At 36.1% G+C, this 23,665-nt stretch overlaps 1 protein-coding gene and 1 non-coding gene across 2 annotated transcripts in view; one reads left to right on the top strand and one right to left on the bottom strand.

The window, feature by feature from the left end:
• Positions 1 to 23,665, top strand: part of FBXL17 (F-box and leucine rich repeat protein 17) — a 500,142-nt gene that overhangs the window by 286,508 nt on the left and 189,969 nt on the right.
• LOC115526165 lies at positions 12,867 to 12,973 on the bottom strand. Its single transcript, XR_003972562.1, has one exon. It is a non-coding gene; the product is annotated as a U6 spliceosomal RNA (small nuclear RNA).

Here is a 23,665-nt window from a genome sequence, read left to right as displayed (position 1 = left end):
TAGAACTTGGTGATTCATCACTTACATACAACACCAGTGCTCATCAGAACAAGTGCCCTCTTTAAAAACCGTCACCCATTTAACCCATCCCCCTGCCAGTTTGTTTTCCATGGTTAAAAGTCTGTTTTCTGCTTTGCCTCACTTTTCCCCCCTATATTTACCTGTTTTGTTTCTGAAATTCCACACATGAGTGAAATTATATGGTATTTGCCTTTCTGTAACTGATTATTTCAATTAGCATTATACGCTCTGCCTCCATCCACATCATTGCAAATGGCAAGATTTCATTTTTAATGGGTATGTAATATTACATTGTGTATATACACCACATCTTCCTTGTCCATTCATCTGTTAATGGACATTTGCTCTCTTTCCACAATTTGGGTATTGTTGATAATGCTGCTATAAACATTGAGATGCATGTATCGTTTTGAATCAGTATTTTTTTATCCTTTGGATAAATAACTAGCAGTGCAGTTACTGGGTCATAGTGTAGTTCTATTTTTAACTTTTTGAGTAACCTCCATACTGTTTTCCAGAGTGGCCGCACCAGTGCACTCCTACCAACAGTGTAAGAGGGTTCCCCTTTCTGTGCATCCTCCCCATCACCTGTTGTTTCTTTTTTGTTAATTTTAGTCATTCTGACAGGTGTGAGTGATATCTCATTGTATTTTGATTTGTATTTCCCTGATGATGAGTGATGTTGAGCATCTTTTCATGTGTCTGTTGGCCATCTGTAGGTCTTCTTTAGAAAAATGTCTACTAGGGGCACCTGGGTGGCTCAGTTGGTTGAGCAACTGACTTCAGCTTAGGTCATGATCTTGCAGTTTGTGAGTTCTCTGTGCTGACAGCTCAGATCCTGGAGCCTGCTTCGGATTCTGTGTCTCCCCCTCTCTCTGCCCCTCCCCTGCTCATGCTCTGTGTGTGTGTCTCTCTCTCTCAATAATAAATAAATGTTAAAAAAATAAAAAAAGAAAAAAAAGAAAAATGTCTACTCATGTCTTCTGCCCATTTTCAGGGAGAGAATCTCAAGCCAGCTTCACCCTTAGCACAGAGCCCTACGCAGGGCTCAATCACACAACCCTGGGATCATGACCTGAGCTCAAAATCCAGAGTTGGATGCTTAACTGACTGAACCACCCACCCAGGCACCCAGCCACCCATTTTTAAACTGGATTGTTTGTTTTTTGGGTGTTGAATTTGATTAAGTTCTTTATATTTTATGTTCTTTATATTTTAGATGCTAGCCTTTATCAGAAATGCCATTTGCAAATACCTTCTCCCATTCTGAAGTTTGCCTTTTAGTTTTGTTGGTTGTTTCCTTCTCTGTGCAGAAGCTTTTAATCTTGATGAAGTCCCAATAGTTTGTTTTTGTTTCCCCACAGGGTTTTATTTTTAAAAGCATGCTTCAATAAGTTAAATTTATCTGGTTTTAATTTTTCTCTAAGATACTTACTTTAAATCCTATTTATTCATTTCCATGAGCCATATGTCCAGTGTCACAAGGATGCACTGAATAAATCAAGTGCCTGCAGACAGTAGATGGTGGTGTTCGATCCTGTACAAAGTGCTGTGTAATATAGAAATACTATGCTTAATATCTGCCTCCCTGCCTTGTTTCTTAATTGGATCAGTGCTCTAGGGGGCATTAGGTTGAACTGAACAACAATGTAGAAACAACATTGCATTCCTGAAGCCAAGTCAATTAATCACACAATGCATTTCAAAGGAGTTACTTCTAAGTAATTGTTGTGTAAATTAGGCCCATTGCAATTGCTGGGTAGTAAACAGGAGACAAGCCAGCTTTATGCAACCTAAGATATATCACAAATTTGCCATTTCTAACCCCCCTGTGAGATAATCCTTAAAACCTCATTGCTTGCACCCACAAAATAACCATACAGTTTTTTATAACCATGTTGGTTATGTTTTCCCAGTGAGCCTATAATTACACATTTAACTTTTTCAAACAGAGGTTAATAATGATGGGATTTTTGATTTTGAGGTTATTTTATTTTTCTCTAATGACTTTCTCTGGTTCTTGTATAGTATAGGGGATTAAAATACAGGTAAAGAATGTCTTCTCTTTAACAGCACTGAAATTCCACCCTGTACCTTTCATCACATCAAACAACATGAAATATATTATTTATATTTTATTATTAATCAGGAATCGGCGATTATATCTTGAGACTTCCTGTTTCAGGAATATACCCAAAATTCTATAAAGGACCCTCACAGAGAGAGTTTCAGGATCACTCTGCCCTGTTATACAAATTATTTTTCAGCAAAATAGTCAAGATACTCACTAAAAGTTTCCCAGTGGTCTCTTTGGGAAGCACCCAGCTTTCTAAAAGTAAGCATACCCAGGAAGTACAATTCCTGCTGGACCAGGACTAGCCATGTGACCTTTGCTGTTCACATTCCACCATCTTCCCCAAAATCAGATATGTTTGGCTTTGAACCTCTAAGGTCGTGTTCCTGAGAGTGATTTTTCTGGATCAACTGTAAATATAGCTCAAGCTCACTAGTCCAGCACAAAGAATGAGAGAGTGTGAGCCCAGAGCTTCCTCAGCCATGGTTCTGCATTGTCGACAAAATGATTCTGAGAGAATGAAGTCAATTTAGAGAGAGAAGTGGAAAAAGACACAGAGAGGGTGATGGGCATTGAGGAAGGCATCTGTTGGGATGAACACTGGGTGTTGAAACCAATTTGACAATAAATTATATTAGAAAAAAAAAGGAAAAAGACAGAAAGGGACTTCATTATCTCTACTTTCAGTTATTCCTGAATGTACCTTACTTTTGTGTGGAACCCAATTTATTGGCATTTCATACAACCTACTTCTTTTTTTTTCACATTTTTATTTAAATTCTAGTTAGTTAACATATAGTGTAACATTGTTTTCAGGAGTAGAATTTAGTGATTCATCACGTACATGTAACACCCAGTGTTCAACACCCAACAAGTGCCCTCCTTAATACCCATCATCCATTTAGCCCATCCCCCTGCCCACCTCCCTCCATTAACCCTCCTTTTGTTTTCTATCCTAAAGAGTCTCTTATGGTTTGTTTCTTTCTTTCTGTCTCTCTCTTTTTCCCCCTTTTCATATGTTCATCTGTTTTGTTTCTTAGATTCCACATATGAGTGAAATCATATGGCATTGTCTTTCTCTGCCTGACTTATTTCACTTAGCAAAATACACTCTAGCTCCATTCACATCATTGCAAATGGCAAGATTTATTTCCTTTTGATGACTGAGTAATATTCATATATATATATATATATACATATACATATATATGATAATATGTACATATACATACATAACTACATACTGCATCTTCTTTGTCCATTCATCAGTCAGTGGACATTTTGGCTCTTTCCATAATTTGGCTATTATTGATAAGGCTGCTATAAACATTGGGGTACATGTTCCCCTTCGAATTTGTATTGTGTATCCTTTGGGTAAATACCTGGTAGTGCAATTGCTGGATCATGGGGCAGTTCTATTTTTAACTTTTTGAGGAACCTCCAGACTGTTTTCTGGAGTGACTGCATCGTTCCCACCAGCAGTGTAAGCGGTTTCCTCTTTCTCTGCATTCTTGCCAACACCTGTTGTTTCTTGTGTTGTTAATTTTAACCATTCTGACAGGGCATCCAGCCTACTTCTTTTTTCTTTTCTTTTCCTTTATTTATTTTATTTTATTTTATTTTATTTTATTTTATTTTTTTAATTTTATTTTTTTAATTTTATTTTTTTAATTTACATCCAAGTTAGTTAGCATATAGTGCAACAATGGTTTCAGGAGTAGATTCCTTAATGCCCCTTACCTACAACCCTCCCACAACCCCTCCAGTAACCCTCAGTTTGTTCTCCATATTTATGAGTCTCTTCTGTTTTGTACCCCTCCCTGTTTTTATATTATTTTTGCTTCCCTTCCCTTGTGTTCATCTGTTCTGTGTCTTAAAGTCCTCATATGAGTGAAGTCATATGATATTTGTCTCTCTCTGACTAATTTCGCTTAGCATAATACCCCATAGTTCCATCCACGTGGTTGCAAATGGCAAGATTTCATTCTTTTTGATTTCTGAGTAATACTCCATTGTATATATATACCACATCTTCTGTATCCATTCATCCATCTTTGGACATTTGGGCTCTTTCCCTGCTTTGGCTATTGTTGATAGTGCTGCATAAACATTGGGGTGCATGTGCCCCTTCGAAACAGCACACCTGTATCCCTTGGATAAATACCTAGTAGTGCAATTGCTGGGTTGTAGGGTAGTTCTATTTTTAATTTTTTGAGGAACCTCCCTACTGTTTTCCAGAGTAGCTGCACCAGTGTTTATTCCCACCAGCAGTGAAAAAGAGATCCTCTTTCTCTGCATCCAGCCTACTTCTGAGTTTCTTTCACATTGAACAAGAGAGACCTGCTCAGTTATGTACCTCTCCCTGAGGCTTCCACAGCACCTTCACAAACATTTGTGATGGCCCTCACCATATTACTTGGTATTTGTTTGTCTGTTTCTGTGAGGAAAGGTACTGTCTTCATTATTACTTAGCAACAAGTCCATCAGTTAATGGATAACAGGTAAATATTGGATGAAGAGTGAATGAATGAGCACCCATATAGCTTTCAGTGTCTCACCCTTTTTCTGGCAAGAAAATGATAAAAATCTACTTGGTTTTGCATGATATGGTTATTATATGACTTATTATAAAACATGTATAGAAACTGTGAAAAGATTTTCGTATTAATTTTTCCAGTAGTATTTTCATTACCATAGAATTGTAATACTGTACCCTCCTTTTTTTTACTTCTCTCCTAGCTAAATATAGTTAAATTCTGGAGCCTGTTTCATGAGATTGACCTAATCCTCAGTAAGAATTTATATCTATGTCAGTCTAAGTATAGAAAATGCATTATAAATATAGTGCTGAATGCTTTCCATAGTAAGAGCCTTCTTGTGTGGGATTTAGAGGGAAACTTGCTTATGATGTAAAGCCTCCGTATTGTTTAGTCATCATCATCTCCTAAGCCTTCAGGTAGAGCAGGTTAATTACTTATTTATTTTTCAATTTTGGTTATCTTTCATTTCCTCATGTGTAATATTTTTCATGATAGGTTTTGACTTCAATTTACGTCCCTACACATAATACTTTATAACTGGTAGTAATTACATTCACAAGTAACATTTTCTTTCATTTTACTTGTGTCTCAAGTCTTCACAGCTGCTACAAAAAGTAAGGTGGTAATAACTATTTAAAATACTGTTCTCTTCACCCCTTGTACTCATTTTAGGTCTAAATTTCAAAGCCAATGTAGTTCAATCTTTACCCATTAAGTGTAGTTTGTCCTATATTTGGTGCTATTCAATGTAGGAATATATACACAGAATTTTTCATTTTTCGTTTTATCCTCTTTACTCTGCCATTTAACCAGCTATTACCATGAAATATCGTTAAAATATTGCCTTACTGGCCTTCTAACTCTTGTAACTTGACGACTAAAAGTGTTCTTCCTGAAGCAAAAATATGTGTAAGTGAAAGCAGGCTATCATTAAATAAGCATATGTATTTCAATAATTTTATGGACATGAGCCTATATACCTTTATCTTTTTCACTTAAGATGAGGTCCTTTTATTTGTTTAGCTCCCTAACATCTTTCCACTAAAAGCAACATATTTCATGTTGAGAGAGATGCTGAGTGCCCCTTAGCTTGGCTCTAGACATCTCAAATGTTTCTAATGCAAAAGAGTTAATTAGGGATGAGTTAGAAAGTGTTATTAGTGGTTGGGATCAAGATATGGCTGAGGACTTCCATGTCATACCTTCTGGGAGAGTTTCTGCAGATCATGACTGTGTAACTGTTTTTGACTTGCTGTTGGTCGTACTTGATTTGTAGTAATAGCTCTCTCATTTATACAGTGTGTTGTGAGAGTTTGGGGTGTTAATAAGATTTTTTAAAACTCATTAGATTTTTTTCAAATGAGCTGTCTAAAGCTTTATCTAGGTTAAAGTATAAGGAGATAAAGATGATGAACGGGTTTCAGAGAAGTTGAATCTCAAAGTGTATGTAGAGATGTGTTGAGGGCATAAAGATTAAGAATAAAGCTCAGGGCCTGGGATGCATTTGGGAGTCATTCAGGCAGAGTCATGTACCCATCACTTGCAATAGATAAGGTCACTCCATTCAAGGGAGCTGAGGAAACATCTCCAACATTGTGTTAGGAAACTCAGAATAATCAGGAAGATAGGAAAAGAACCAATCTGATGGCTGCCCGGGAGAAGACAGTTTCATCAATGAGTTTTGGCAGATCCGGACATTGTGGAAGTTGTGTTAAGATGAGATTCTGTTCTAGATTTTTGATTTAGGAAATTCTGTGATAGGCAATTTTACTGGAGTTGTACTCTAAAATGTAGGGAAGAGAAACTGAATTAGAATGTACCAAGGAGTAAATGAAAGAGAAACAGAAGGGACAGCAAGTGTAAATGATTTGGCCTGTAACCACGAAGGGCAGGAACATGTGTGACAATGATTTCACAGTAAAGTAGAATAAGGGAAGTTCCTTTTAGAATTTGAGAAACACAGAGGCATCGAGAGGCTGACTAAGGTTGGGACAGAAGAATAAGAGAGAAAAAATGGTCAAGTCTAGAATGAGTAGGTAAGGTTGACCACCAATTTCAGTGTTTGGGGATCTCTGTCACACCCAGCAGTACTCTGACACCAGCTGGATGTCCTGCAGTTCAACTCAATTCTGATACCAGTTACCCAGAGATAACATCAGATCCCATAGATGAGGGGCTCAGTCTACTTCACATGCCAGGTGCATGCCCAGCTGTTACCAGTGCTTCTGATCAACTGGCTGTAACTTGGAGATTCCAACAACCCCCTTCTTGGGTTTGATTAATTTGCTAGAGCAGCTCGCAGAACTCAGAGAAACATTTTATTTACTAGATTATTGGTTTATTATAGAAGGATATAACTCTGGATATATAAAAGCAGATAATAGCCAGATGGAAGAGAAGCAGAGGGCAGGGTCTTGGGAAAGGGCAAGGAGCTTCCATGCTATCCCTGAATGGCTATCCCCAAAAGCTTCATGTGTTCACCAACCCTGAAGCTCTCCAAACCCCATACTTTTAGGTTTTTATGGAGTCTTCATTACATAGGCATGATTGATTAAACCATTGGCCACTGAGAATTGATTAAAATTTCAGCCTCTTTCCCCTTCCAGGGGTGTGGTGGGGCAATGACAGAAAGTTACAGCCCTCCAATCACAGGGCTGGTTCTCCTAGCAGCCAGACCCTTCCTTGGGCACAGGACCAAAAACCACCTCATTAACATAACAAAAGACACCTTTATCTCCCTCATCACTTAGGATATTCCCCAAGGGTTTTAGGAGCTCTGTGATAGAAAGAAGGAGGAAGACCACATACGTATTTATTATATTTATTATAAATCACGGTATCACAAAGGGACTGAAGAGATTAGGCTTGGAAAGGAGTAGAGCTACTTCCTCTGTGACATCAAAGCAAGTTTAGAAGAGGACTGAATGACTCTCCCCACCCACCTACTCACAGGGGTTGTGGATGAGGAAGGTGACTTGGAATCAGATTTGTGTCAGTTTAGATCTAGCTTGAGACTGGACAGAGAGGAACCCATGCAGTTTGCTGAAGTCATCTTCACAACTGGAGATGCCAGGAGTGAGATGCAGTTTTCCATCTAATTTCAAGCCTATGCGTGAGATATGTGACACAAATGGAATTTTGTTTTTCCAGCGTTACTGAGTCTTGAAGCAGGTCGTTCCTGTTACAGATTGTGCTCCATTGCCTTTCACCTGAAAACTTCATACAGATATACTTCATTTGAGTATAGTAGGATCATGAAATTCTTAGTGTCTACATTTCTACTTTCAAAACAGGATATTAAAATGTGTGTTTTGGCAACAAAGCCAAGTTACACTTTGGGAATTTCAGGGAGACTGAATTTGTCCCAGCAGTGCCACCTAAGATGCTAGTGCCATTTGTATCTCAGTAGCACATAATGTTTCACACATTGATTTTTTTGTTTTGATCTCAAGATGCTTTGGATTCTGATTAGCTCAGACAGCTCTTTCTCCATCAAGAAACTGTATTTCGTTGGTTTAAAAAGAAAGTATTATGTCAGTGCCTTACCCACTTCATGTGCAAAATTACCAAAATTTTTTTTTATTTTTTTAAGGATTCACTTTTATTTACACCAAAGTGTTTCCTTAAGCTCCTGCTGCAAATTAAAATTGCATTTCTCAGTGTTAGTTACATGGTAGTGGCTATTATGGGTTTGGGCCTCTCTGTTTTAGAAGGTCTTTATGCTTTGCTGCACTCTGAAACTATACAGCCCTAAATTACCTTAATCTCACTAGTCCAGATAATAAGGATCAGAGTTAGTAAAAACTGTCCAAAGCAAACTATATATTTTTAATTAAGTGACATTAATTTGGATATCTTTATATCTATGTTTTCAAAAATGCTGAGATCTTGCAATTGAGGTTTGGTTTACCCTAATGAGTTTACACTAATGAGTACTGGTTTGATTTATGCAATAGAAACAACAGCAGGAAAGCAGATACATCTTGTGAGATGGGTTCGAAGCATTTGTAGTGATGAAGTGTACCCTTGCGAAATAAACCCTGTCGGTGACTTAAAAACAGTGTAATTTTTCAGTTTTCATTTTATGGCAATTTCTTTCTTCATGCTATCATGAAAAGCTCTTTGCATTTGCTAGCATGAGAGATAAGATTTTTAGTAATAGGGAAGACCTGTTAAGAGTATCTTTAAAAGTTATTGTCTCTGAACTTAACAGGAGTGTTCAAAGATAGCCACACTTCATGGAGATGAATGTAATCCTGAAGAAAACCATCGTTAACCTGCTCAGAGCCTTGTGATTGGATGTGTTATTGAATCTTTTGCCAAATTTGGCTTTGCAGGACCTGACTGAGTATAAATGGAATGATATAGTGAATATATTAATTTATGCTGAGATTTTCCAACATTGGTAGATTCATATACAAATCTGTTATTTGGAGAAATACTTGTACTTAATCTGCTGTTTTAATGCATAATATTTTAATTTGAAATATATGCTATATGTCCAAAGAAACCTCTTAGGACAGCAATAAAGGAAGAATCAAGCAACTAACATAGATGGGTAATTCTCTTTGTAAGAATATTCTATACAGATTAGTTTTGTTATTTGACCACTGGAGGGCTTCAAAATAATTATAGCTAGTAATCTAGAATATAAAATGAAAAAAAAAAATCAGTTATCAATACTATAGAACTTGATTTCAGGCATCTGCATAAGGAAGGTTTTGAAATTAGAAAGATATATGCAAAGAGTCGTCAGCTCTCATTTCTTCCTCCAGCTACGTGGGGGCGTGACACCCTTCAAACCACCCCCACCCCCCCAAAAAAAAATAAGACTCCTTTCTTTACTGACCAGTCCAAGGTGGGCAGTGAGGGTGCAGGAAAAATAATCTTCCTTTTCTCCATGATCAGTAAGAAGTTAAATTTACCTCTGTGATACCCCGACCTACAGGTTATAAAATCCAGCTTTTTAATGAGGATAATTTTCTTTGTGACTTTGTCCTATGAGCCCTTATTTTCTATGTATGCATACTGCTGGAATGATGCATATACAAAAGCACATTAGCAGAGATAACACAAAATTATCCTTTAAAACTGATTTTCCCTTTTTCTTTCTTTACACACAGACATCACTCATATTCCTTATCTTCTTTGACTTAAAAAAAGGTATGTCCTTAAGGTTTCTATTTTCAGAATAAATAAGCATTCTTGAATAGCCAAACTGTTAAAATTAAGTCCTTAAATCCTTAATATCTCCCCCTTTAAAATACAAAATCACTCGTTAAATGTAGGTATAGCATAGCACAGGGAGGAAAAGCAAATGATGTTATAGCTGCAGTAAACATGATTCATTTGTACATTTTAGGACATCTTCTCCGTGTCAGTTTTTCGTATTTCTCTTCTACTCCCCAAGTAACAAAATGTCACATGAAAGGATCAAAATATTCCTTGCTGTAGATCATGGTGTGTATGTGTGGTGTGTGTGTAAAATATCACACTCACACCTTCAGGCGTTTGTTTTAAGAAGAAATCTAATGATCTTATTTTCAGCGGAATCAGATGTTCTTGAAATATTTTCTTACATCCTTTCAAGGCCGAGAGTATTTCAGTTGCCCCATTAGTTAGCACCAATGTACAAGTTTGCTTTTTGGGTTTTTTGTTGTTTTGGTGTGGGTTTTTTTGTTTGTTTCTTGTTTTGTTTTGTTTTATTTTGTTTTTTTGGTTAAAACTGTCAGTGTTTGCACTGTGAATGCTATTTTCCAGGCATTCATTGCTCAGCATAGACTGTAAATATTCGTTTTGGACTAACACTTGTCAGAAAAAGTCTGTGAGCAATTAGGAGTATTTGTATTTTATTTGTATAAAGAGAACTTTTTTTGTGTGCTGTGCTTTAACAAAAGCATCATTGGCTCAAAGTATTTCACGGTGTTTTCATGATAGTTGACTTTAGATATTTTGGTAGAGTAAGCATGTCAAAACATTTAACTGCAAATTGAATGCTATATGTGTATTTTAATTGCTATACATTTTTAAATGAGACATGTTAGATCACAGAGGCAGGAATTAGCAACTTTATGATATTTTCACATGTTGAATGAAACATAAAGGATTTAAGAAGTAATATCAAAGTGTCTGTTTTCTTCAAGTACTCTAGGCTTTCTGAAAATATGAGGAAATGGGAAATGTCAACACATGAAGTAAAATAAGTGAGGTACTAGAGCAGCTGTTATCTGTCAATAAATGTCCAAGCATAATTGCCAGTAAAGAAGACTGCAATTTGAGAACACGTGCTGATACATGATTGGAATCTCACCACGTGATCTGTTAGATGATAAAGTGTATTTCAGAATACTGTGCTCGCCTGTTAACTTAGAATCGGTCATATTTTTATTTTTCTACAAACAGTGACAAATATTTATGAATGTACACTAAATCTGGACTTCCTGACCCACTGTTGGTTCAGTTTCCATTCTTGTGTTAAGGTGTACTCGGCTCTGGGTGGTAGGAAACTGTGGAGGAGCACATCCCAGTCGGTAGAGCCTTCAGGTTTACAACTTTCCCTCCGTTCCTTAAGAAATCAAACACAAAATTATAAACAAAAAACTTGAATTCTAAATGTGCATTAGTCTTAGTCATAGTTAAAATATCATACAAAAAATTTATGAGAACATATGACCAGGCAAATACAACGCAAGGATTGCTCCCAGGCCTTAGAAGGGCTCATGGAACGTAGAGGCCCTTAAGCTCGAAGATTACAGAAACTAATTTTCTAGTGATTATAATTATTCCTTTAAGTTTTCACTTTCTAGTCACATAAAAAAGTATTTTTTCTTATTTTACCACTTACTTTAGGAGTGCCTGTGCATGTTTTAACTGAAACTTGAATGTTATAGTCAATTCATTTAATCAGTATTCAGTGAATGATCATTTATTGAGCTGCTAATATTTTTGAGATTTGGTGCCTGCTAATAGGAATGCAATGATATATATGGTCCTGGATGGAAGGTTTTAAAAAGTACACATATAACAATGTAATCATAAGAGTTAGGTATTGTCTATTTTACATGACTCAGACAGACCGTCTAGTTAGTGTATAGCCCCCCCACATTCTTATGATAACAAGTTTTTCTGTTATTTAAATTATTACTGATATCCACCACTTTCCTTTTAGAATACCTTTTCAATGAGATATAATCTAGTTATGTCTTTTAGGACATCTATTTAAAACATAGTCTAGATTCAGAGTTATATGATACCATGACCTTGCTTTATTGTACATCTAAGAAGAAAATTAATAATTTATTTTTTTTAGAAGATAAACTAAATAATCCATTTGTAAAATTTATTTTTGCTTTAAATGCTTATTTAGATTTTACACTTATATGCTCAGTGCTTATTTTCAAGATCCAGTGCTTTATTTAATGTAAGATATAATTATCTCATTTACTTCCATATATAAATCAGAAAACCATACTGTAAAGGCATATATGTTGTGTTTTGAATAACTGAGAATAAAAGTGAGAAATTCTTAAATCCTACTTCAGGTAAACAGTGTAATTATAAAACAGGTGATAGCCTTGTGAAAATATCCAAGTTTATAAAGCAGATAATAAAATGGAGAAAAATTGCAGTTGTTCACCTTCCAAAATGATACATAATGAAAAGAACACTTTAAAGTTTTGACACTGGCCTCAAATTTTAGATACAAATTATACACTTGAAACCTGCTTTATTCAGGAAAATTCATATATAGTTAATTTAAAAGATTGCATTATAGTTCCCAAGAATTATACAGTTGTTTGAAGTCACTTTAGAATGGAGATTATAATTACTATGATCAATGCTTTTTTTTTAATTAAATATAATTTATTGTCAAATTGTTTTCCATACAACACCCAGTGCTCATCCCAGCAGGTGCCCTCCGCAATGTCCATCATCCACTTTCCCCTCTCCCCCAACCCCCATCAACCCTCAGTTTGTTCTTAGTATTTAAGAGTCTCTTATGGTTTGCCTCCCTCCCTCTCTGTAACTTTTTTTCTTTCTCCCCTTCCCCTCCCCTAGTGTCTTCTGTTAAGTTTCTCAGGATCCACATATGAGTGAAAACATATGGTATCTGTCTTTCTCTGCCTGACTTATTTCACTTAGCATAATACCCTCCAGTTCCATCCACGTTGCTGCTAATGGCAGGATTTCCTTCTTTCTCATTGCCAAGTAGTATTCCATTGTACATATAAAAAAAACATGGAAGCTTCACGAATTTCCGTGTCATCCTTGTGCAGGGGCCATGCTAATCTTCTCTGTACTGTTCCGGTTTTAGTATATGTGCTGCCGAAGCAAGCACTATGATCAATGCTTTTATTTTAAGTATGTGATACGATGGTGGGGTCATGTACATGTACGCATGAGACCAGGCCAAGTATATATGCCAAACTACTACCACTACTACTGCTGCTTCTTCTCCTTCTTCCTCTTCATCCTCCTCCCCCTCCTCCTCTTCCTCCTCTTCTTCTTCTTCTTCTTCTTCTTCTTCTTCTTCTTCTTCTTCTGAGAGAGGGAGGGAGGGAGAGAGAGAGAGAGAGAGAGAGAAAGAGAGAATGGGGGGGGCAAAGATGGGAGGAGAGAGAATCTCAGGCAGGTTCCACACCTAGTGTGGAGCCTGTTGTGGGGCTCAGTCTAATGACCATGAGATCACGATCTGAGCTGAAATCAAGAGTTGGAATCAAATCAGTCGCACAACAAACTGAGCCACCTGGGTACCCCTATATGCCAAACTTCTTCTTTTTTTTTAATTTTTATTTATTTTTGAGAGAGAGAGACTGAGCAGGGGAGGGGCAAAGAGGGAGGGAGACACCGAATCCAAGCAGGTTCCAGGCTCTGATCTGTCAACACAGCCTGACACGTGGCTCAAACTCATGGACTGCAAGATCATGACCTGAGCTGAAGTCAGACACTTAACTGACTGAGACACCCAGGCGCCTTCTTAAGTAAAAAAAGATTTAAAAGATAATCTATATATTTAACTTACCTGTTACATAAATTAACATTAATGGTTATTATGTCTTAGAGATTTAAAATGCTTCTTTCATTGGCCAACACAGTGACTTAGTTAATAACAAACAGTAGTAGTTTGCAGACTTTGAGTGATTTCTAAGATTTCATAACCCTCCTTATAATCAATTTCATGATGTCCCCCAGGAAAAGCATTTTGAGTTTCAGAGCCTAGGTCTGCCCAGTTTCTCTTCCATTCTTTCCCTTCTTAGCATTTGGAAGACGTTCTCATCAGCAACGGTATAAAGTAAAAATCCCTGCCAGGAACCTGACTTTCAGTAGTTCTCTGTCTCCTTATGAAGCCATTCGTTCCTCAGGTACTGTCCATTTTTTCTTTGGTAGCCCTTCCTTTCTCATATGAGATGTATTGGTAACCATAGGATTTCTAGCTCAAGTCCTGGTGGTTTTATTTCATTTTTCTCATTTTTTTTTCTTTTCCTTTTTCTTTTTTTTCCTCATCACCTCTTCCTTGAGAGGAATTTTGCCCTACAATTTGAAGGCTACTGGAAAGAAGGACTCTTTTAAAACTGAGATTTAAAATCCTTTCTTTCAGGTTCAATCCAAGTAGTTTTCTTGTTTTCCTATCTAGGGATAGGAATCAAACATATACCTTGAATTATTAGCTTCGAGAGTAAGAGGTTAACTAGAAGCAGAATTTATTAATTTTGAATTGTCTTCCTCCTCTGTAAAAATTCATAGTAAATCATTCTATAGTCACAACATGGAAAGGGTCAATTACTACATTGTGTTTTCGAATTTCAAGTTTTTACCATTATAAAATATGAGAAAGTACTTGGCAATACTTTCCAAATAAAAAATGTGTAGGGGCGCCTGGGTGGCGCAGTCGGTTAAGCGTCCGACTTCAGCCAGGTCACGATCTCATGGTCTGTGAGTTCGAGCCCCGCGTCAGGCTCTGGGCTGATGGCTCGGAGCCTGGAGCCTGTTTCCGATTCTGTGTCTCCCTCTCTCTCTGCCCCTCCCCCGTTCATGCTCTGTCTCTGTCTGTCCCAAAAATAAATAAAAACGTTGAAAAAAAAATTTAAAAAAAAAAATGTGTATACCTTTTGACCTGGAATTCTACTTTGAGGTACTTATCTAACAAATAACCATGTGTGTAAAATAATATTTAAGGATGCTTACTGTATGTGTTATTTGTATGTACAATGTAAAACTAACAAGTTCTATATGAGAAGTTTAAAAGTAAAATGCATCTTTCTTTTAGGCATTATACATTTTCATTAGGATTAAAAGAATGATCTCAGATGGTCTAGGCCTCTTAAAAGCTGAAATTAGTTTCTGGTCAAAGATACCTAGAGAGGTATATAGTCCAACTATGTAAGTAATTTATAAGCATGTTTTTTTATTCAGGTTAAAAAAAAAGAACTGAAAGATCACTGGGAAATTACCATCAGACTTTCTGGTCCCACTAATATTGGAGGTTGATTTAGATATTTCTCCTGCAGAACTTGTCTTGATAAGTAGATACATCTCAGGGGATAAAGTCCAAGTATTTAACTGTCAAAGACAGAAAAAGAGTAAGTAAAGAAAAGCCCAAGACACCAGTAGAAGGAGAACTAAATTTATCTAAGACATAGTTAGAGGACAAAAACACAATCAGGGTAGCTCTACAAAAAAAACAAATAACAAAAAACAAAACAAAATAACAGCAACAAAATAAAAACACACAAAAAAACAAAAACAAAACAGACGGAGGTTGGTAAAATGTCCAAAGAAAAGTTCTCCCAATGATCTTGTGACTCAGCTATTAAAAAAGAAAAAAAAAAAAAAAAAAAGAGTGAAATGCAGAAACAGCATGTATGCAATGCTATTTATGGGAGACAAACTATATATATACACATACATATGAATATGTATATATATAACTTACCCATGTATATATACACATACACACATATGGCGTATATTTGTAAATGCATAGGTTATCTGTGGAAGGCTATTCATGAAATTGCTAAAGGGTAGATAGCTAGCCTCCAAGGAGAGAAACAGGGCATTTAGGGATAGAAGAGTGGGGGGGTCTGACTTCATTTTCACTGTCTTACAGCTGTATCATTTAAATGTAATCTCTCTTAAAATATATATCTAAAAATAGATAGGATGTTTAAAATTAAAAGTAAAAAGAAGCAGGCCAGGTGAGAACCTTTGATGGAAGAAAGGTGCAGAAAGGAAGACTGCCCCAAACTGTTAAGCCCAGGAACCCTGAAATAAGAACACCAAGCCCTTTAGGTCTAACTGTCCATCTCACAAACTCTGACCTGTAAGTTTCCATGTGGGGGAGAATGCACCCATCTGACCAGGCCAGGGAGTCCGCTTGCATTTCAGAAAGGTGTCATTTTAAATTGGTAAGGTAGCATTATAGGAGTTGAGTTTTCATGAGTGTATCCCAGATAGACTTCTCAGTTTCCCTAAAAGCACAAAATCATTCCTGGAGTACTGAGGACTAGGTCCCAACTTTGCCGACCCAGGTGAAGTGTCATCCTCAAGAGGCCTGCCATGCCTCCGCTGGGCACCCACCCATAGATGCCATGTCTGCTCTGTGACTGTTGGAGGGCTGGGTGCACATGTTGTTTGCCACCCATCAGGATCTCCCTTGCCCTGAAGTTTAGTTTTTATTTCATAGACTAAAATGAGCTCAGATTCCAAGAGAAGTAGGAAAATGAGTGCTCATTATCTACATTAGAAATTGTGAAGTTATTTCTCAGAAAGTGAAACTTGATGGACCCATAAAAGAATATTATCTGTGTGGAGAATACTTCAGAATAGAATAAAGAGCATGGTAAGTGATTGACTGACATAAATATAGGTGTGCCTGCAATATATATTAATAAACAGGGCCGTAATATTAGGGACCAGAAGCAATCTATTTCACATTTAAAATATCAAGTAAAAACTATCTCCACAATTATGAATATTTAAACAGTATTATTGCTTCTCAATATATAACACATGCAAACATACCACATCATTTTTATTGCCAAAAAGGAAAAAATAATTAAAACTATAAAAAGCTATTCTTAGTGTCATTTTAATGTCTTTGTTATTGCCATTTATCTCTGAGAGATAATATGAAAAAGAAAGTGAGAAATAATGCATCAGTAGATGATAAATTTTATTCATAGCAAACTGTTTTAAAAAATCACTGTTGCTTTTTATGCAAGCGAATGACAGGGAAAACAAGAAAGACATATCTGTTATAAATGCCTGTTTCATATTTACATCATTTTAAAAGCAAGGGTTTGCTTCTTCCATCAACTTTTCAATTTAGTTTGATTTTTGTCTTACCTATTTTCTTAAACTTAGGAAAGAATTTTATTCATTTCAATGAATGCATGCATGAAGGAATTTCCAATACATGGTTGCATTGTGGGTACACATACAGATCATTCACTCACGACTGTGACAGATTAGGAATATAGTTCAAAGACTGGGCTTCTTATCTCCTCAAGTGAAAACAGTAGAATGAGAGGCCGTGAAGGTAGGGGATTGACAGTTCAGGTCTTTAAAAGCCACATTAAACTAAGATTACTGAATGGCCTATGCTTTGTACTGAACCTCACCTCAGGCTTGCTTGCAAATGAGACAGGAGGCTAAATTCTTGAATAGCTGACTAGGAGAAATGATGGTGCCTCTCTGGGTTTAGATAACCAATTCATTGCAGCATCTCCTTTTCTCAGAGTGTTCCAAATAAGACCATCACCATCATTTCTCAAGCCATTGGGGAACAGTCTGTAGGACAAATGACAAAGTTCTGGGGAATGTCAACTTTCCATTGTGATGGATAAAGCAATTTTTTGAAATGAAAAAATGAACTTTAAATAAAACAGAAATGCATGCTTTGGGTGTAAAATGTTTCTTGACATACTAACTGAAAAGAGTGTGATATAACATTGTGTCTCCAACAGTGTATGAGATAAAAGAGAGAAAAACCCACACATACACAAACACAAAAAGCTACATTATTAGAAAACAATAAGAGGAAATATATAAGCAGTGACTGGTGACTGCATTAGACTCATAGGATTATTTTTTTTTCTCTTTTTATTTTCCTGAACTCTAACTTTTCTTTTATGAACCTGTATTGCTTACATAATAATGAGGTGAAAAGAAAGCCCTGTCCTTTGGAAATGTAGTAATTTTATGTTTTTATGTTTTTGCAGTCACTCCTTTGTGCAATCTTAATATTCTATAAATTTGTATGTTATAACGTCAAAAAGAAAAAGTGAGAAAGGAAAATAAGCCATAGAAAATTTAGAATAAATACCAGAAGAATATTTAATAAATGGCTATTGCCCCCCTCCAAAATGTTGGCATGAAAATTGCCTTAGCATCTTAAATCCTAGATTGAGAATACTAGGTTCATTAGGCTAGGGAGTTTATCTATTTAATATGTTCCCTAGAACATAGAATCCAGCTTACTCCCAGCTGTTGAATAGTTTGTGATTCTTATTTGTGGCTCACTTTGGAGATTCTCCTCTCATTCCTTTCTTTTTCATCCTTGGTAGAATTGCCAACTTTGTTGTTAGAAAAGTTTGTGTTCTTTTTAATTGATACCTATACTTTTAAAAATATGAATTTTATATAGCTGGATTTCTAGCTTTATGTTGTATAGCCCTCGTATCCATGGCCACATAAGTATGATGTCTGTATGCTAATATGCTTACTTAATCTTTAATACATTATATTTTAATAATATAGGAATGCCAAGCTACGGAAGAGCAAATGAAAAGGTCATTTTTTATTCATGTACTACTGAATGTACCTTCTGCTTGTAGCTCATTATACATGCAGTTGAGCCCAATTTTTTAAAAGTGGAAAGCATACCAAATTAAACCACAAGTTTCACAACTGATGTTCCTTTTGTAAAAGGAGTGCTCTCCATCTTTTCAATTTTATTTATTCTGACTGCTTGTTACTCATTTGTGCTTCTCTCTTCTCTGTTATAGTCAGAATTTCTAATCCCATTTCAAGCAGAAGGCTGCCACTTTTCATCAGAGAAGAGGCAATAAACACGCATCACACTTATATATGCGGGCTTTCATCTGGGGAGCTCAAAGTGTTTTATGCATAAGTAGCATTTCCCCTGGCTTTTTTTTTTTTTAAGTAGGAAAAATAAAGTCTAGAGAGCTTAAATGACTGAAGGAGGCCCACACCTGCAACAATGGAAGTCGTGATTTTAATTAAATATATATCTATGAAAGTATTCAGGATTCCTTGACCTGGATATCAATTTATATGCAATGTTTGAAGAGTAACAAAATTGTGGAGAGTAAAAATTAATACTAGCACACTCTTGTCAGTTAGGGGAAATGGTAACATAACAAAAATGAGCTCTAATGTAGAGTAACTTCATAAACTTGACTAATTCATTTAATGCCTTTAAATATCGAGATTATAAAAAGAACTCAATGGGAAAGGAAAAGTCTTTTTAGGGTCGGGCTTTTCAGTGTTACTAGGGTTGAAAGGGCCAAAGAAAGAGCAACCTCTGTATGGGGTCTAGTAGGGCAGCAGGAAAGGCCAGTCTCCAGAATTAGCCCCCTTCATTTAATCAATCTCACTCTTTCTTCCTCCGTCTTTCCCACTCCCTCTCCCTCCTATCTTTCCTCCCCTACCTCCCCCACCTTTTCTTTTTTTTTCTTTTTTTGCCAAAGACATAAATGATCTCAGTGGTACAATTCAAAAGCGCGAGTAAGAGATTGACAGAAAATAGGGAATTAATAATAATAATAATAATAATAATAATAATAAAAGACCATCTTATTTTGAGTATGTCTAGACTTAAGTCTGTGGTTTTCAACCTGCCTTGCACTGGGTCTGTGGGCAGGGCCTTGGGGAGGACTTAGAAGGTCTTTTGCCACCTCCACTTTTGGTGACGGTGGTGTTGTGCAGACTTGGTTTAATATGTGTGGGGGTGGCGGTGAAAGTGGGGGGAGTTTGACTTACATTGAGAAGGAAGGCATAGGATGTGAAGGCGAGGATGGAACGAGAAAAATTAAAACCAAAGAAGGCTGTGTCTTTGAGAGAGTGATGGGTGAATTTAGAGATTTAAATGTAGAAGTCAGAGGTCGTTGCTTTCTGTGATGAATGAGTGTTTGGGAAGGTAGCTTTCTGAAAAGGATTTTCAGAAGTGTAACTAATAGTGAGAGTCGAGTGGCTAAGGTACTAATCTGTAAGAGATTATTGAATTTGTTGGCATGTGACACATTCTGTCTGGTGAAAAAAATAGGCTAAAAAGTGCTGTGTGTTCCATAAACTCTTATTAGAGATGGGTGGCTGAGAGCTTAGTATATCAAATAATGGATTGGGTGAACACCAAAGGGACGTCCATGTGATCTCACTATATCTCTCTGCCATTTATAATGCAAACCAGATTAATTTCCTAAGTAATATAGTTACTGAATTAATTCTAAGAAAAACTTTAATTTCCATCTAACTGAAAAATGGCATGAAGTAGAATTTACTAATACCAGTCAATATATTTTTTAGCTGTGCAATGTCTCTATATACACATATTTGGGTATAGTGATATTTAGGTAAAATGTAGATATATACTTAGCAAATAGTAGTACATATATACTGACGATTTCCTCCTGAGTTCCAAGGTATATATATTTATTTCCCCTGTGTAGAGTGTAAAATCACTCCCTATGTAGATATGATGAAAAGCACTTGATCCCCCCCCCCCCCGCAAATTATCCTTATAAAATTTAGAAATACTCTCGAGTGTCATAAATGCCTGTCAATATAGTAGTTGGGGGAAAATTGTGGGTATGTTAGTCTAGAAACAAATATCTAAGATGTCAGACACCTGCCTGATATTCCCACTGCAAACATTTCATGCTCAAAATTGCAACCTGACCATGATGTTTGTGATGGTTCCTCTGGAGAACAAAGCAGCATAGCAAAAAAGCAGAACAACAGCATCCTGAGGCAATATTTTTCAGTGCCCGTAGCTACTCCTGCTTAGCCTGGTGGCTCTGGACCAGATCTGCAGAGAATGCCAGGGAAGTGCTGGATAAAAAGCTTCTGACACGTCCTCCTGCTAAGGCACCATGGCCAAATCCGATGAGGAGAGGCCACCACTCATTGGCAGTGCAGCCACTTTCCAGGGTCCAGTGATGTGGGAGCAGGTCCTCAATCCCTCTAGGCTCTTGCTTCTTCATATGTAAATGAAAGGATGATAAAACCCTTAAGGCCCTGCCAGATTTAATATCCAGAGATTATGCCATTTAGCCTCATCTGCCCTGGAGCTAGTCTTTGTCTATACCTTTAGAAAATGCACTATAGGTCTGTACCTAGTGGATAATGTACTAAATAAATATTCCTCTATGTAGTAATTATTGTAAAAAGGAAAAAAAAAGCATAGTGTAGATTATTATTACAGTCAAGTTTGAAATATCAGAAGTTGTTCCCTAGAACAATTTACACTTGGGAAAATACTTGGTCAAGTCAAGTGAAATGGGCCTGCAATACAGAGCTTTTTCTGTGCTTATATGCATTGTGACCCAAATCAGTTTTTTCATCTGATTTGAACGAAGTCTGTCTTTTTTGTTTGGAAAGTCTCTGCATTCTGGCAAACAATGTTTTTGGCTCTTGTCAGTATTCAGCTAAATAAACATCAAATATAGTGAGTGTTTTTCTTCCTAAAGTCTGCCCTTCTCCTAGCTTACTTTTGTCTCCAGAGACAACTTTTGTGGAAGTATCTCAAAGCATTAGTCTAGGACTTCAGTTTTAGGAAGAGGTGTAGAAATATCGGAATAGTAAGAAGCTACAGACCTGGCCCAGATTTACCTGGTGTTTTGAGTTCCATTCCCCTCCCTTTTCTCATATAAGAAAGTGTCCGTGTAGATAACTAGTAGGGAAGGAGTGCATATCATAGATTCTGAATTATTTCTAGCTTTAAGTTTATTCTCTTAGAGAAAAAGCACACACTTTGTAATCATAATCATGCCAACCTCAGTTTAAATCTGCCACTTACTGGATATAACAGTAAGGCTGTGCTCCTATTTCTGAATTTGGAAAATGGAAAATGGTAGAATGGAGTAATATATCACAGAATTAAATAGGTAAATATTTGGCAAATTACCAGCTATTGAATGCTCACTAATGTTACTGGCCTTAATTCTTTCATTATCTAGCAGAGAGGTCCTAGATATAGGAACTAGTAACCTGGTCTCATTCCTTTACTAACTTATTACTATCACAACATATTATATTGTTGCCCCCAGGACTTAATATCCCTACAACTCAGTCCTCGCAATTATCAAATGAAAATAAAACCACATACACAGTGTTTTCAAGTATAAACTAAGATAATAGATGTATAATTAATTTCAGTTTTTTAAGATTTTATTTTTTTAAGTAATCTACACACAACATTGGGCTCAAACCCACACTCCCAAGATCAAGAGTCACATGCTCCACCAACTGAGTCAGTCAGGTGCCCCTATTTCAAAAGATTTTTAAAGTACCAATTAATAATGCCATTTTTTAGTAGCAGTAAAATTATTATTGACTATTACTCTGACAGTGGAACCTTTTTGTTGCCAGTGAAATATCTATTGTAATGAGATTGCTGAAAGTTTAAGCATACTATTTTAACAAAATCCCTTTGGACAGATTTAACAAAAAGTACTGAGCCTCTTGTTTTCCATCTTACATAGGAAGGTTTATATACTTTTAAACATTTGTATACAAGTTCTTTCATCTTCAACAGCACAACTGTAAAAGATTTAGAGTTTTTGAAGATTATGCATTTAATTTTTAGCTAAATTGTATATAGATCAAATCCATGCATCCAAAAGCCTCCAAAAAGAGAATTTATACAGCCTGGGGAGATGGAGTTAAAAATTTATAAGTCTTTGGGAACTTTAAATGGGAAAGACGTTAAAAAAATGTGTTTTTGAGACACTTAAAACTACATTTTAGAACTATGGGAAACTAACTCTTGGTAAATTCTTAACATGAAAAGAATTTCTTGTTGAAATTTTCATAATGAAACTTATGATGTTAATTTCTTCTATTACATTAAAGACACACCATTATGAAAATTATTTCACAATGCGAAGATACTATTGGCATTGATATTTTGTACAAGTTATCTTAAAGCATTTTGTTTTGAAAGTTTATTTCTGATGTGAAATTTTAATAGTTTAGTACAAAACAAAATTTTTTAAAACAAATTTAAATTTTATTTTGAGACATGTTTATCTTACATTATGTCAAACATTTTTTTTTCCTAAGTTTTTCATTTGTATATCTGATCTCTTGAATAGACTTTGGGTTTTGAAGGCATTTGCAAAATGCTTTTGGGTGGTTGATAGCTTACCTGTCTTTTTTGATAAATCTCCATTTCCTTACTGGATATTTAGGAGAGAGATCTAGATTCCTCTGGGATATGTCTCTAAAGCCCTGGATGCTTATTCTGTCTATTGCAGCCATCTATTCATAATTCACTTTCCAAGTGTCAATAGTTAGATGGGCATTCTGTAATTTCCTGTAGGAGTTAAGTGTGTAGACAGAAAAAGTCTTAAAATTGTATTGTTGAGAAAATATTTCAAAACATGTAAATCATTGGTAACATTGTGTTCCATCTAAGATATGCTTAAATCGGTAAAGATCATAGGCCAGGTGTCTATTTTCATGCCATAAATGATGACAAAGAGTGCTTCATAGATGTTTTTATAGGAGTTTATTGTAGACCATGTGAATCCATAAATTTCTGTATGCTAAGTTCCATCTCTGGGCACAGCACTATATCAAAACCATGGCATGAGAAATCTCTTCTGCTTAACACCTAGTCGTGAAATTTGATTAAACATGAGCCTCCTGTATTGGAAAGAGGAACATTCTCATGCCAATAATTTTAATATTTAATAAAATACTAAAGATTTAATTTTTTAAAATCTTTTTAATTTTTAAAAAAATTTTTAATGTTTATTTTTGAGAGAGAAAGACAGAGCACAAGTTG

Source organism: Lynx canadensis, chromosome A1 (genome assembly GCF_007474595.2).
Source record: "Lynx canadensis isolate LIC74 chromosome A1, mLynCan4.pri.v2, whole genome shotgun sequence".
Taxonomy (NCBI): Eukaryota; Metazoa; Chordata; class Mammalia; order Carnivora; family Felidae; genus Lynx; species Lynx canadensis.
The sequence above is the reverse complement of the archived record's forward strand: the minus strand, read 5'-3'. Positions and strand labels throughout refer to the sequence as shown.